We start from the raw sequence: 15,750 nt of genomic DNA, 5'->3' as shown, positions 1-15,750 counted from the left end.
ATGAAATGACCTATTGTGCATTATTCAATGTAGATTACTTTAAAAATTGAATCGTCTTTCTCATCTCAACAATAGAATGTTCTTATTCAATCCTCTCCAATTCGTTGGCTATTTCTTCTCTTTATTTTATAGTTTTCTCTAATTCCAAATCATCTTTAGATAAGCCTCAAGATACTTTATTCACTTATATAGGCTCATTTATTTTGATAACACTAACTTTTTGTTTTCCCTTTTCCAATTTAGTTCTTATTGTTTGTGTCATTGGTTTATCTTGCTTTACATTACCAACTCTTGTGGTTTTCTCATAATAAAAGACTTTCCTCAAAATATGACTTCTCAAACTCATTTCCTTGTAGAAGTAGTTATCTCTTTTGGTACCCACTCCACAATGTCTCCATATATTCGACATCTTTGTTCAAACATCTTACTCTTGTGTTAGGTCCTTTATTCATTGCCTTTAACTCTCCTATTAGTTTTAGCAGATTTTCTCTCTTTATAAAAGCATTTATGATCTCATCTTCTCTTTCTTTACCTTGTTTCCTTATGGCCATTTGTCATCATAACTCTCTTTTGATAACATTCAAATCTCCAAACCACTCTTCTAGGTCAAGCAATGTAATCTTAGAGCTTGCAAAATCAACTAAATGTATCAAGTGTATATTTTGTTGATTCCCAACTCTTACATAAGGGTTTTCAATGGATTGGGAGAGAGGTCTATTGAGCGCACCTCTTGGTTGATCTCCTCAACTACTACGCCTAGCCTTAATCCTTTCATTGTAGTGGACCCTAGTCACTTGCTTGTCTTGTTGTGGCGCTTTTTCCTATGTAGGATTATCAAACAAATATATATAAAAAATCTTGAACTCTTAGATCCATGAGCTCTTGGAAGAAATACCACCCCTCTTAGGAACTAGGTGCAATATATTGCTTTTATTTGCATATTTGGCTCTCCATGATGCATGAGCACCACTAGACTCCCAATCCTTCCTAGCCCATTGTTTTCATCCCATTTGGAAGTTCACTCTCTAAAGTGACTTCGAGATGTTTCTCTAAAAGAGATATGATATTTTTTTGCTTAATCTTCTACGTGTTTAGCAGACTTGAAAAGTGCACTAGTTAGCATATGAATTACCACCCAGGATAAGTTGGGATTAATATATCCCTTACAAATAATCCCTCGTAACTTCGTATAAAATACTTCAGAATGAAAATGCATAGATCATGAACTAGGACTAGGAGAAGACTAAATCTAATGTGTCAACTAAATGAGTAAAATATATTTTCTTTGCAAATTTCCCAAGGATAGAATCAACTTGGCTAAAATATCTTGAGGAGGTTTGTAACCTAGGCACATGCTAAAAGTGGACAAATTTATTATAGCTCTTCCTCCATAGAGTCACCATTTTGTTGGCTCATGATTTGACAATGTTTACAAATGTAATGATGCTACCAAGCTACGTATCTAAAAGCCTAAGAAGTAGTCAACTCCTATGTCTGGCAATTCAAATAGACTTGGGCCAAATGACAAGACACTTGATGTAAATCCCCGTTCATGATTGGATCTACAACACCAATACCTATGAAGTATTGAACTATCTATTTCAATTAAAAAGTCAAATATGAGACCCCATGCACCAATTCTCTCTATAAAAAAAGTAAAAACAAAATGGATTTGGTTATTTTAAAGATTTTGTGTAAAACATTGATAGAATTGACAACATAATTACCTAATTAGACTAGTGCTTTATCCATCTAGCAATAGAGTCACTTAGATCTTCCATGCCATACCAAAACAACTTTGAGATCTAAAATCTTATTGTTTTGCAATAGATAAATTCTTAATTTCTCAATTCCATCCTAGTTATAAGATCCACCAATGTATTATATGCATTTGCACACTAATTTCATGTTTTAAAAATTTGTTTCTTGAATTAAAGAAACAAAACAGGTATATACCCCTCAACAATGCACTGGAAAAATTGAAAACATGTTCCAATCACTTTAAAACACACAAGTATACAATAGGAGAGACATAATTAGAAATTATTTCTACAATTTTTCATTTATAGAATCCATTTGATGGCACAAAAGATGTTTGATAAAGGACATACAAAACCTACAAGAAGAGACAATGCCATTATTCAAAACCCTTATGTTCTAGTAGGTTTCATTGCTTCATCAAAATATATCAACATTCACAATGGACTGACATACTTTAAAGAAAATAAATTAATTCATTAAATTTTGGACCCTAATCTCTAGTCTTAATTACACTTTTATAGTAATATAGGAAGAAACAAGCCAAGGACCAAAAGATGGACATGTCACATAATCATTTATAGGATTCAAACAAAATAAGTCACAAGGAAGAAGTTATAACTACATAAAAGATATTCCTTGTATTTGCATGGTCATGTTCATTTTTATATAGACTTGATGGTGGGCTTGTGACTATTTGAGTGTAAAGGGGAGATGATACATCTTTCACAAATGATGCAGTGCTTGCAAAATTGTCATTCTTTTTTTGTATTTTATTCTTCAACCTACATTCATAGCCATTCATTATACTCTTCTTTTGTGGGCGAATCAAAATTCATTAATTTGTTTGATTTCTTAATGAAAGGGGTGTGCCTAACAACGCATTGATTTACCTCCCTTTGAAAGTTGTCAATATAGAACCCAATGGCAATGACTTTGTCCATACTATTCTGTAACAAATCCTTGTCCATGCCATCACAAACTTCATCAATGATAGTGACTAAACTTGACTTAGCATCATCCTTCCGTTGCTAAAAAGGCTTTCCCCTTTTACTGCTATCCAAGATTAGGGGGAGAAGAGGTTCTTTCATTTCTCCAAAACTTCTTTACAACTTCCTAGTCCTTGCCTCAATAAGATCTAGTAACAATGGAAAATCCAATAATATTTTCACAAATTGAGTAGTATGTTGGATTTTCAGAGGTATCTGTTAATGAAATCTTGCTCCTACTTTGATTAACCTCATCTCACTAACCCTACGAATCCACCTATCATAGAGTGGTCATGCCACTTCCATATCCTTTCCAAATTTACTAGTTTCTTCAAGAAGTCATGGTGTAACAAGCATGAATTCTTACCAAATGTGCATCTACATTTTCATGTAGGTTAGACAACAATTTGTACTATGAATTTTTTCCTCTTTTCAAATTCTTCCCTATCTCTGTCTTCAACTATTTCCAATTCATCAATCTTATGATATAACTAAGATTTAGAAAACTCAATTAGACAATCTATCTCCTCTAGCATGTCTATAGAAAAAGGTGGTGGGGATGTGTCCCTATCAACCAAAATTGGCCTTATTGATAATGTATTAGATCCCCCTATTGACATAGATGGTACAGTTGAATTAAGTGGCAACATTCCTTCCAAATCATTTATCTTCTGTTGCACTAATGCAACCTATGTCTCCAAGTTGGTACACAACTTAGCTTTAATGTCATATGTTGGAACAAATGTTGATTTCTTAATTATAACTCTTTGATTTGTTGTTCCTTTTTCTTATGCCACAACCAAAAAGGAAGACTAAACATTTTTAATAGCAATTTGCACACCACTAATATCCTGAACTCTCTACATACATTAAGCATCCTTCAATGTTGCATTTACTTCTTTAGATTTTTCGCCATCTAACCTCCTGCTTTTCCTAGTAGCATCAAAAGGAACATCTGCAATGTTTCAATTAGACAAAATCAAAACACCAACATCGTGTACATGCTTCCTCCCTTGCCCTAGTGTGATGGTTCAAAATTCATTATGCAATTCTAGTTGAACTTCCTCGATAATCTCTTGGTTAATCAAATGTGGTTTTTGATCTCTTCTCTCTAATCTTCTATGATACTCTTTTACATGCTTTTGCACAAAACTTTTTGAAAGGAACGAGAGTTAATAAAGCCTTCATCATTCAAGGATTCATTGCATGCTTCCATTCTAAGGTCCCTATGGAGTTTACCTTGCACTTCCAATGAATAAAATTATGAAAGAGGTGCAATGATGAGAGGAGGGATGCCAATGTATAAATCTTCCTCAATGATAACAATAACATCTTCCTTATTAGCGTCACTACCACAATCACTAGGAACAAGCACTAGTGGAATTGATTTATCATCCAAGCTTTTTCCCTTTCCTTTACCTCATTCATAAGCAATTTCTTTCTCTTCCATTTCCATTGGAGGAAGTGGAGGTGGCCTTTGGGATGGAGGAGATAGTTCCCTCCTAGGAGGATCATGTGGCTCTCGGATGCTAATTCCTTTTAATGGCTTGGGGGTGGGTCGGGGGGAGTTGATCTTTTGTAAACCATTTTTTGATTTTCTTTCTTTCTCTTCATTGCATTCTTGTTACTATTTTAGTCACTAATATGCTCAACCTTGAATCTTTTAAAATCTTTCTTTCTTGTTTTATCTTTTGAAGATGGGGGTATTTTCTCTAGTATCCCCCCCTTAACTTTCTCATTGGTCTTTAAAGATTCCAATCTGTCAGATCTAATCCTTCCCATCTTTTATCTAAGAGTAGTGTAAATATCATTGAAAAATTGAACCTGGTGGACATCTTGATAGAATTAGGAGTCAAGGATTTGAGGGAGTCATAGTTAGGATTAGATTATTTTATCTCATCTAATGCATTCTTATATGCAATTCATTTTCTTTTGTTTTCCTCCTATTCTTCTTCATAATAAATATTCCTAATACAATCTTAGGAAAATTGAAAACATGATCAACTTCCTTGAGTCTAACTCTTTTTCTAAATAAATTATTGAAACCCTCAAGGTAACTGCACTTGGCCACACTAACCTCAACATGGTAGGGTTCAAGGAACTTACAAATGTACCTAACCCCCTTTTATGAGTGGAAAATGGTGAAACAAAGTATACTAAAGGAAGAAAGTGCCCCATATTCTTGCATATTAGTCTGCTTTCTTGAATTTCTCCAACCTATGTGATAACTTCAAGAAAACCAATCCTTATTATGACATAACAAGGTAAAACAAAATGAAAATCAAAAAAATCTTAAACTTAGATGACCACACTGATAGGGTATGGAAGAATATCCCCCAATTGTGTTGTACACCTGATTTATGATTTCCCTCTCTCAACATTGGGAAATCCAATAACTCTATTGGGATACTTGGTGGATTTTCAATTAATCCAACCCATGTATGGATACAAAGTGATGTTCAAAAGGATATAATTGGACTTAGGTCTATCCTTTGGCGGTATTGTGGACCAAGTTTGCATTGGCATAGGCTCACCATTATGCTCTTCTTTAAATTCCATGAACTTATCAAAATATTCATCATTGTTAACAAAAATTATTTGAATCAAGAAGGAATACTAGAAAAGTAAATCATTTGTATCCTTCTTTAAATTTAAAAACACCCACATGTATCTTTTTTGCAAACAAATTGGGATAGTTATATGGCATGACAAAAGTAGGTTGCGGAATCTAGATTTCCATGTAGAAATATTCTTGCAGAATGTTATGCCCAATGTGTCTTCCTAATAATTGGTCCAATGAGTAGTAAGTATCTTGTAGGATCCTTGCTAAAAACATCAAAGGGAAAGGTTCTTTGCCAAGGTCTCTTGCAATTTTTTTTACTGACCCTATCTTGGATCAATGAGTAAGAAGAATCCTATATTTCCGTCCTCCTTAGAATTTGGATATTGAATTTGAAATTTGTTCAAATATATCACTCTTAAGGTTGGCAACAAATCAACTATTTTGAATTTTTTTCGATTTCATCTGCATTCATAGTGAGTAGAATCTCAACACTAATTTCCCTAATAACCCTAACCACTCAGTCATACTTCAATACTAAGTTGAGGTTGAGTTGAGTTTCTTTCGAAGGCAAGGAAAGATGAGGCTTGTTAATCTCATGGGAAGATATATTGTCAATTAGTGTCAAAACACTTAGTCATAATGAAAAGGTAGTAGTAATTGAGTTACTGGTATGCAGTGTTAATTGAGCTCACATAGGAACCAAGTGAATAAAGTTAACCTTGCATAAAGTTGTAGTGTCAACCGAGTTAACGGTTTGCACCAAGATGTATTGTCAACTGAGTTGATAGTGTCTACCAAGCTCCATTGTGAACCGAGTTAGTAAAGCAATTTTGTTCAAAGGTGATAATCAAGTTGGCAGAATAATGCAAATTGAGTTGTAAGTGTCTACTGAGTGATCAACATGAACCAAGTATCCAGTATCAACCAAGTGCCAAAGTTAGCCAAGGTGATAGTGTTTCTTGAGTATCTTCAACATCACCCAAGTAAGCCATTGGACTTGAGTTACAACACTAGGTCGACTTGGAAATTGTTTTTGGAATTAGTTATGTTGTAGCCGACCTAAGAAGAAATTATTTGGATGGATATAAGTATGAAGTATTTTGTTTATCCAAAAAGATATACAAATTGCAATTGAAGAACATTAGTGAATGTGGAAGAGTAGATTGTTTGAAGGCTACAAGCATTCCAAGGAAAGGAAGGGACTCATCTATCATAGTCAAGTGATTAGTTTACTTCAAAGGATCTTCATCAGCAATCAAAGTTGCATTTTAGAGATCAATCCACTGATTCATCCTAACAGGTGCATCCGTCCAATATCCTTTAACCAGGTGGACCTAACAGTCCTTTGCAAAAACTCCTAACATAGTACATATTCAACTGTATTGTATAAATCCTTTCACAAGGTGGACCTAATAGGCCTTATTACTCTTAACCAAGTAAGATCACCAGAAGTGATCATTTGTAAGCCTTAGTGAGACAACTTTATTATTGTAGTAAGTGAAGCATTGTGGGTGTCATCCCCAACCCAGTTTTACCTTCTACTTGGAGGGTTTCTGGGTTACCTAATATTGTGTTATGTGTTACTTTACTCCTTTATGTTTCTTACATGCAAGTAGATTAGACAAATTTACTTGAGAGCAAAGATCAGAGGCAATGGAAGAATACAAGCTAGAGAAAGTCATTGAAAATGAAAAGTTGGATCTACATGTGGCCATGGAACAAATCAAGAAATTGAAGGAGCAACTCTCTCAATCTCTGAAAAGAAGAAACAAATTAGCAAAAAAGATGAATGCCAATCTTGACATAGAAGAAAGAATTGAAGATATTTGCAAAGAGACAAGTTCAGATGAAGCAGATGCAACTATAGAAGATCTATCTACTTCGAAGAAACCTTATTCCACAAGAAGTCATAAAATTGAAATGAGAACAAGAGATTCATCCAGTCAGGATATGTGAAATCATTGAACAGAAGAACCAAGTTGAAAATGACAAAAATATGATAGAAGAAGACAAAAGATTACCAACACCAGGATGCAATGTTTCATTTGAATTTAAATTGCATTATTTTAATTCAATTCACTATAATTATAGCAATTTTGAATAGATATTTTCAGCCAATAAGCATGTGACTACATATTGCATGCATAGAAGAAAAGGATAATGAAATCCACTAGCTTTCACTACATCAGATAGATATTGAAAATCAGTTGAATAATGCAAATCAAGAAGTCGTCAGTCTAAGGATAGAAAATGAAAGACTCAGGAATGATCTTAGAGCAGAAAGAGAAACCAATGAAAAAATGGTGAGATCACAAGCAAGCATGGATCAGTTAGCTGAAAAACTCAAAATAGATATAAAGAGAAAGTAGGATTGGGTTACACTAAACAAGGAGATTCATCACAACAAGGAGCTCAAAACAATAAAAGACCTACATGCAATCATTGTGGAGAAGCATGGCATACTTCAAATAAATGTTGGAGCAATGAAAAGTTAAAAATTAATGGAAAATTTTATAGTTGTAACAAACATGGACATAGTGCAAGTGAATGCATAGATAAAACCAAGTTTGAAGGAAAATGTTTTACATGCAACAAACAAGGTCATTATTCTTTAGAGTGCAGAACCAAGAATTGTAATCCTACTAAACAACTTGCTAAAGAAATATTTGGTTGGGATTACAACACTTGGTAAATATGTAATCTATGTGGAGAGTTTGGACACATTGAAGCTAATTGCATGAAGACTCATCTCAGAAAATGAAATCCTACCAAAAGATGTTATGTATGCAAAGAACTTGGTCATCTAGCAAAGAACTGCATGAATAGAGATAATGTTGAATATGAAAAGAAATATTAGGCTGACAAGATCAGGACTCAAATAACGCAACAATGGGTGAGGAAATCTCTAGAGAATTCAAGTGAAAACAATGAGGTTATTGACACCCAAGACAATATATTGGGTAATTTAATTATCTTTTCTTAAATAGGCAAAGAGACCACTAGAGTTGTGATAAAATACATATTCTACATTAGCTCTAGGCATCCAAGCAAGAAAGTCAAAATCAACATATTAGATGCACTTGGACAGAAGTAAAGTCTCAGACTTCTCCGAGCTGTTAATTCTAACCGAGCTACTCCTTAGGCCTAACTAAGTTGTTAGTCCTAACTGAGTCACTCCTTAGACCCAACTGAGCATGGATAGACTTGATCAAGTCATTGACTCAACTAAGCATGGTTAGTTAGTGATAGCCAAGCATTTAAGGGTTGAAGACTAAACTGAGCATCTTCTACCTCCCCAGGTACAGAGCATTTAATGAAAACCTAAAAATTAAAAAAAATGATAAAAAAGGAGAAATCATAGTTGCATTTTCACTGCGAATTCAAAGTTTTCTAAAGAGTGCAACATTCCTCGAGCCCCCAAAGCTATTAGGTGCAAGTTTGTTGAAGGAAATTCTCAGGCGAAGACACCATCTTCAAATCCTTCGTCAACTGAGTAGTATGGAAACATCTTCTAGGTCAAAGGTCAAAAAGGGTTCAAAAATATTGGTAAAAATTTCAGACTATATTCCTCCAAAATTTAAGCTCTATCCAACAATTGGCAAGGAAAAAGATTCTCAAGGAGCTCAGTCGTCAATCCCTCCAAAGGTACTTCTCATTCACAACATGGGTCATTTTATCATTGCTCTATTCAAGAACTAGGGAATCTTGAGCTAGGTTAGGAATATGGTGCATTGTGCGATAATAATGTGTTGAAGCCTGAGAAAAAGCATTTGGAGGACAAGGGTTTGACTCAAATCATCCACATGTCAATGAATTTTTAAATCAAATTGATCAGGCTTATACTAAGCTGAGTTCATGACATGTAATTCTGGTTGGAGCAGACCTATCGTATCACTAAGAAGACGATTCATAGGATAACAGGGTATCCTATGTTGGAGAAGTCAAAGGCTACCAAAACCTTAGGTCAAGAAGAATTGACAAAGCTAACGCTAGCTGAATGGGATGGTAGAGGCATGAAGCTAAACAATGTGATAGACATGGATATCAAGTTTGGCATCCATGTCATTGCACACAAAATCAATAATTCAGGTCGTGTAAACAACATACCATGTGAGGCAGTGGGACTGGCATACAAGATTGTCAAGAAGAATCTATCTTTTGACCTAGCTAAGCTTCAATGCACCCAACTAAGCAAGAAGATGGAGAGAATTCAGGCCTCAAAGAACAACACATGTAAGTTCAGTTCACTCTTAGTGTGTTTGTTCTTTTATGCTCATAAATTCTTTCCTTGAAAAGGAAATGCTATTTGGAAGAAAGACACCCTAGTTCTCTATCAGATTAATGAATTCATAAATGAGATGGGTGAGAACTTTGAAAGCATCATGGATGCATACTTTGACAATTTCAAAGAAAGGATGCAAAGGAGGCTTAGGATCCCTAAGCAACTTGTAGAGGATTATGAGAAGGATATATGCTTCCTAGTTGACTGTGATAGAGTTCACATACATGTAGTCATACCTAGGATAGCATCGGTAAAACCTTTGGCATATGATAGAAATATTGCTGATACAAGAGATATTGTTGAGGTAAATATTGATAAAACCTCTGGCTACTTATTTTGGGACATAAGATGGAGCTAAAAAAAGAATGTCACTTGAGATTTAGATTCCTAAAATTTTGAAGACAGGGAAGAAGAGGCTAGAAATCATTTGAAAGAATCTTGCAAAATCAAACTCATCTCTCATGATCATTGAAGGAAATGGTAATCATGTAGAAGAGGAAGATGAAGAGGAAGAGGAAGAGGAATATGAAGAAGAAGAAGAAGAGGAAGAAGAACCTCTCGAAAATAAGGTGAAGACCCCATCCAAGCCTCCACCAAGGAGAACTACAAGGTCTACTCCTATGATTACTACCTCAAAGCCAAGAAAACCAAGGAAGAAAATGAAGCTTGATGATGATGATGAAGACAATACTCCTACTATCTCACTCAAAAAGTCACCACCTACCTTTGAACAAAGACTAAAGACACTAAAAGAAGGCAGTGGAATGGCAAATTTTAGATATTTGAAATATGAAACAAGAAGCAAGGATGAGAAGAAGTAGATTGAAGATGCAATGGTTGAGAATATGGAAAAATAAAAATATGAACCTTCTGAACTTAGAGGGAAAGCCCCTGAAGCCCTTTTGAAGACCGTCTCTCACCATTGGGCTAATGTAGTGAAAACAAAAAACACATCAAAGAGAGAACCTTAAGAAAATTGATGCCTAATCTGTCTGGCAAAGAAATCAAGGAGACAATATCTAATCATGAAGGTAGACATACTCCTAGATTTAAAGCTTTCCAAAATTTTTCCAATAAGATAGAAGATGTTGTGCAATCCACAAAAAATATGTAGAAAACAATTTTTGATATCAAGGAAGAAGGAGAGCTTCAAGAGATTCATACAACTGAGGATTCTAATGCTGAGAAGATTGCTACAGAGGTCATGGCATCACTTCCCTCCACTCCACATAAGGCAACATTTGAGCAAAAATCCTTTGAGTTGAACATAGTTCAAACAAGAAGTGAAGTGAAGACTGTCACACCTTCACCAACCTCTAGGACCTCTCTCCTAGAGGTAATTGAACAACAAGCTCACATAGTCTCAATTGAGCTACAACAACAGGACTCGATTGACAAGGGAAAATAAATCATTCCTTCTTCAATAGTCAAGAGAAAGGGAAAAGGGAACATAGTTGATGGAATTGATCTTGATGAGGATATTGTAATCTTGAATTGGGACCAATCCAATCTATCTGCTAAGAAAATGAATATTTTGGGAGAATTGTGGAAGAAAAGAGCTAAGCAACATATGCTAAGGGCTGAAAGAGATAGAAGCAAAGTCTTGGAAGACATCAAAGAAATATTTGTAGATGCTTTGTCTATAGAGGTAAATGATAAAGTCCCTATCATTGATCAATTAATTTATATTGTACACAAGTTCAATGAGGACACTAATGGGCATGATAAACTCCTTATGAAAGTTGAAAGGAATTTTGAGAACAAAGTGCTAGAGAATATAGCACAAAAGATAACAATTGATCAAATAGAACTACCTACTTTAATTTCTGCATTAGAAATTTCTATAAATAATGTTGTATCTTTATTTGTAAAGTGATTCCACTAACTTTACCAAGGAAATAAAAGAGAATCTAGCCAAAGTTGGCATGGACTTGAAGGATAATGCAAATCAGTTGGCACTCAATCCAAGCTTCAGTTCCATTCATTTTGCAAAAACTAGAGTTTTGACAGATCTTCAGGAAGAACTGCTAAGGGAAGAGGCCGGAATAAGTGCAACATTGATTGATATACAAAGAATGATACTTCTGCAAATGGACACCATGCAGAAGAGAATGGATCATGCAAGGACATTGGTCAAAGACACAAACATGTCAGTTGCAGATCACATGTTTGATTTATCAGTAGAGCTTCAAATTGAACTACACATCTTGAAGGTGCTACAAGATAACTGGGACACGACTTTGTCTGTAATTTTAAAGGTACACCATGATTTTCTTTCTCAGTTTGGCATAACCTTGTAAATATTTTGGCATTTGTAACAAAAGCAAGGGGGAAAGAAGATGTACAAAGGGGGGAAGTATATAGAGAAAGTAAATGTACATACTTATATACATGTAAACGGAAATATGTACAATAGGAAAGCTATGTAAAAAGCAAAAATAATTTTGAAAAACTAAAAAAAAAGTTTTTCAGTTCAAACCGAGTTATAGAGTCTTCAGTGCAAACTAAGCTACAAAACATATAATATTTAAAAGGGGAGTTTGATTGAAGAATTTTTTTAGATCTTGTGTATAATAAGTGTATTTTTCACTAATGCCAAAGGGGGAGATTGTTAATCTCATGGCAAGATATAATGTCAATTAGTGTCAAAACATTTAGTCATAATGAAAAGACACTAGTAACTAAGTTACTAGTATGCAATGTTAACTAAGCTCATAAAGGAACCAAGAAAACAAAGTCAACCTTGCAGAAAGTTGTAGTGTCAACCAAGTTGTAGTGTCAACCGAGCTGTAGTGTCAACTGAGTCAGCAGAGTAGTTTTTTTCCAAGGTGATAATCAAGTTGGCAGAATAGTATGAACCGAGTTAGAAGTGCTATTAAGTGATCAACATGAACCAAGCATCTAGTATCAACCGAGTGCTAGAGTTAGCCAAGGCGATAGTTTTGCACAAGTATCTTTAGCATCGCTTAAGTAAGCCATTGGACCTAAGTTACAACACTGAGCTGACTTGGTAATTATTTTTGGAATTAGTTATGTTGTAGCGAACCTAAGAAGGAATTATTTGAATCGATATAAGTATGAAGTATTTTGTTTATTCAAAAAGATATAAGAATTGTAATTGAAGAACATTAGAGAATATGGAAGATAAGATGGTTTGAAGGCTACAAGCATTCCAAGGAAAGGAAGAGACTGATCTATCACAGTCACATGATTAGTTTACTTCAAAGGATTTTCATCAATAGTCAAAGTTGCATTTTAGAGATCAATCCATTAATTCATCCCAACAGGTGCATAAGTCCCAAATCTTTTAATTGGGTGGACCTAACAATCCTTTGCAGAAACTCCTAACATAGTACATACTTAACTACATTGTATAAAATCCTTTCACAATGTGGACCTAACAGTCCTTATTACTCTTAACTGAGTAAGATCACAAGGAGTGATCATTTGTAAGCCTTAATAGGACAACTTTATTACTGCAATAGTGATGCATTGTTGGTATCATCGCCAACCCTAGTTTTACCTTCTACTTGGAGGGTTTCTAGGTGGCCAAATATTGTGCTATCATGTTGTTACTTTATTGCTTTATGTTTCTTACATGCAAGTAGACTAAAAAACTTTACAAAGTGGGTTAAGTAGAAGAAGTTTAAGTGGTTCCTAATCCTAGCTTGCATCACATTTCCGACAAGGGCCCCTATCTCTACCCACTCTATTATGAGATGGGGGGTACCCAATTCATAATTTAGTCACTAGAAAGAAGGGGCAACTATATATAGTTGAGTTGGCACCTATACATATATATGTTTAGAAGTAGGTCCACATCCAGATATACATTGTAGAAAAAAATGTTTTCCAAGGTCATATTACTAAAAATTTGACTTAGTGTTTTCTAGGCTATCTTAACCATAGCATTATTTGAATAGCTCTAATCCTAAAATTGGAAGTATAACATCTTCAACACTCCCAAATTTATCCCATAATCCTTCAACAATTTGCCTAACTATCTTATTCAAATTCCCAACCATTGCTTTATTATTTGTCAAGTGTTTGAGTGCATCAAGAAATCAATATATGCATTCCTACCTTGTTAATTAACTTTGACTAAATTCTTTCTAAGAGGTGACATCTTTGTTAGAGTAATAAGATATTTCCTTATTAATTAAATCATTTTGATTTAATTATTAAGTCTCTTATTATATCTAGTTTACTTAAGCTAAACTTTAGGCATATAATAATTAATTTTTTTATTAATTACTATCATGCAACCTAGGTTTTACCCTGTTAGGGTTTTGATCTCCTTTTATAAGGATTGGTCTCTTTGTAGTTTACTTAAGCTAAACTTTATGCATATAATAATTAATTCTTTATTAATTATTATCATGCAACTGAGGTTTTACCTTGTTAGAGTTTTGATCTCCTTTTATAAGGATTGATCTCTTTGTAATTTTATTCATCCACTTTTGATAATAGAAATCTCTCTTTTTGTCCATCAAGAATGTCTCATCTATCAATCTAGGAATTCCAGCCTCCATAGTATTTTCTTCTCTCTTTTTGTGACAAGTGTTTGCATGCAGGTGATTCTTGGGAGTTGTCGGGTTGATCTTTCATCAACTTGAACATGGTATAAATTGAGATTTAAAAAAAAAATGAGATTTTTTGGCACATTGCCCGAGGCAATGATTTTGTATTTTTGGCACAAAAATTGAGATTTTGGGTCACGAAAATTGAGATTTTGGGGCACAAAAATTGAGATAGTTTTGGTATGGAATTGACACACTTCCCAATGCAATTTCTGGTACTATTTGGTATACTTTTCAAGACATTTAGGCATAGATCTTGAGGTAGTAAATTTTTATTTTTTGGCTTTTCTAGTGCTTTTTTGACCCATGTGATTTTTTGGCCATAACTTTCTCATTCAGACTCTATTTTACGATCCATAAAAAGCATTGAAAAGTGAATTTTGAACCCGTCATGATTGTGTAGTTTATTTTGATTTTTGATGCTGTTTGGTGGATTTTTTGGGTACCAAAGTCAAAAGTTATATTTTTCACTATGAGAGACATATTTTGAGACATTCTATTTTTCAAATTCTTCTCCAGGCACATCCCATTCAGTTTTTTGTTTTTTTTGCATTTTGATAGATATCTTGGTTGTTTTAGGTCTGGGGATCAATTTTGATGTTTCAAATAATTTTTCATGGGCTATAGTATCTATTATAAAAGCCTTATGTCACTTTTGATATTTGTTGACATCCTTTTGTAGTATTTTTGCAAACACACTGAGATAAAGTGCCACTCTATTGCATTTTAGGATCTTGGACTTCTTTGTGTTTTGTTGTACTCACACTACATTATAAAGTGCCTTGGGGGGTTTTATGTTGGCCATATTCACCATATTCCTTTGTCAAGTGAGTGTTCCTTCCACAACATTAACCTCATGATGTGTTGATGACACATGCCAATATAGGTGTTTCTACTTCTTTTGCACTCTCAATGTTCCTAGTTCTTCTTTCTGCATGAGCTATTGCATTCAGTTTTAGTGTTCATGTCTTACCTCTCAACATGAGAGGGGGATTATGTTGGTTCTATTTCTTTCTTGGTTCGATGGAGTGAGCTATGTATTTAGTATTTGATCCTATGTACTAGGTGATTGCAGTGGTTAGATACCTATGCATTTTAGTGAGAAGCATCATTTACCATATAGAAATTCTTTCACTCCTATTTTTGGAGGCTATAAAGATACCTTCCATCTTCAATTGATCAACACTTTAGAATTTGTCTTCTCTATCTAGTCATGTTCTATATAGTGGAGGTTCTTCAGATCAACAGTTTGGTGATATTTGCAGCTTCATGCTTCACTGGTGTTGTTCATGATTATCATTTGTTCCTATCTTCTAGAAATTTTTTTCCATCTCTTTTTGGAGTACGGTTTTTCCCATGTGGTTTTCTCTATTTCTCCTCTTTACAAATATTTGGCTATGCTTGGGTATCTCATCAGGCCTTGTTGCTGAGACCCAAATTTTCTTTCAGCAATAGTTTTTAGGGTTTTAGCTACTCCCTACGTTTATCTTAAGGGGGGTGTTAGAGTAATAAGATATTTCCTTATTAATTAAATCATTTTAATTTAATTATTAAGTCACTTATTATCTCTAGTTTACT

The sequence above is a fragment of the Cupressus sempervirens genome, chromosome 3 (genome assembly GCF_028749045.1).
Source record: "Cupressus sempervirens isolate cs-2001-9-10 chromosome 3, ASM2874904v1, whole genome shotgun sequence".
In the NCBI taxonomy this organism is placed as follows: Eukaryota; Viridiplantae; Streptophyta; class Pinopsida; order Cupressales; family Cupressaceae; genus Cupressus; species Cupressus sempervirens.
This window is presented reverse-complemented; position numbering follows the sequence as displayed.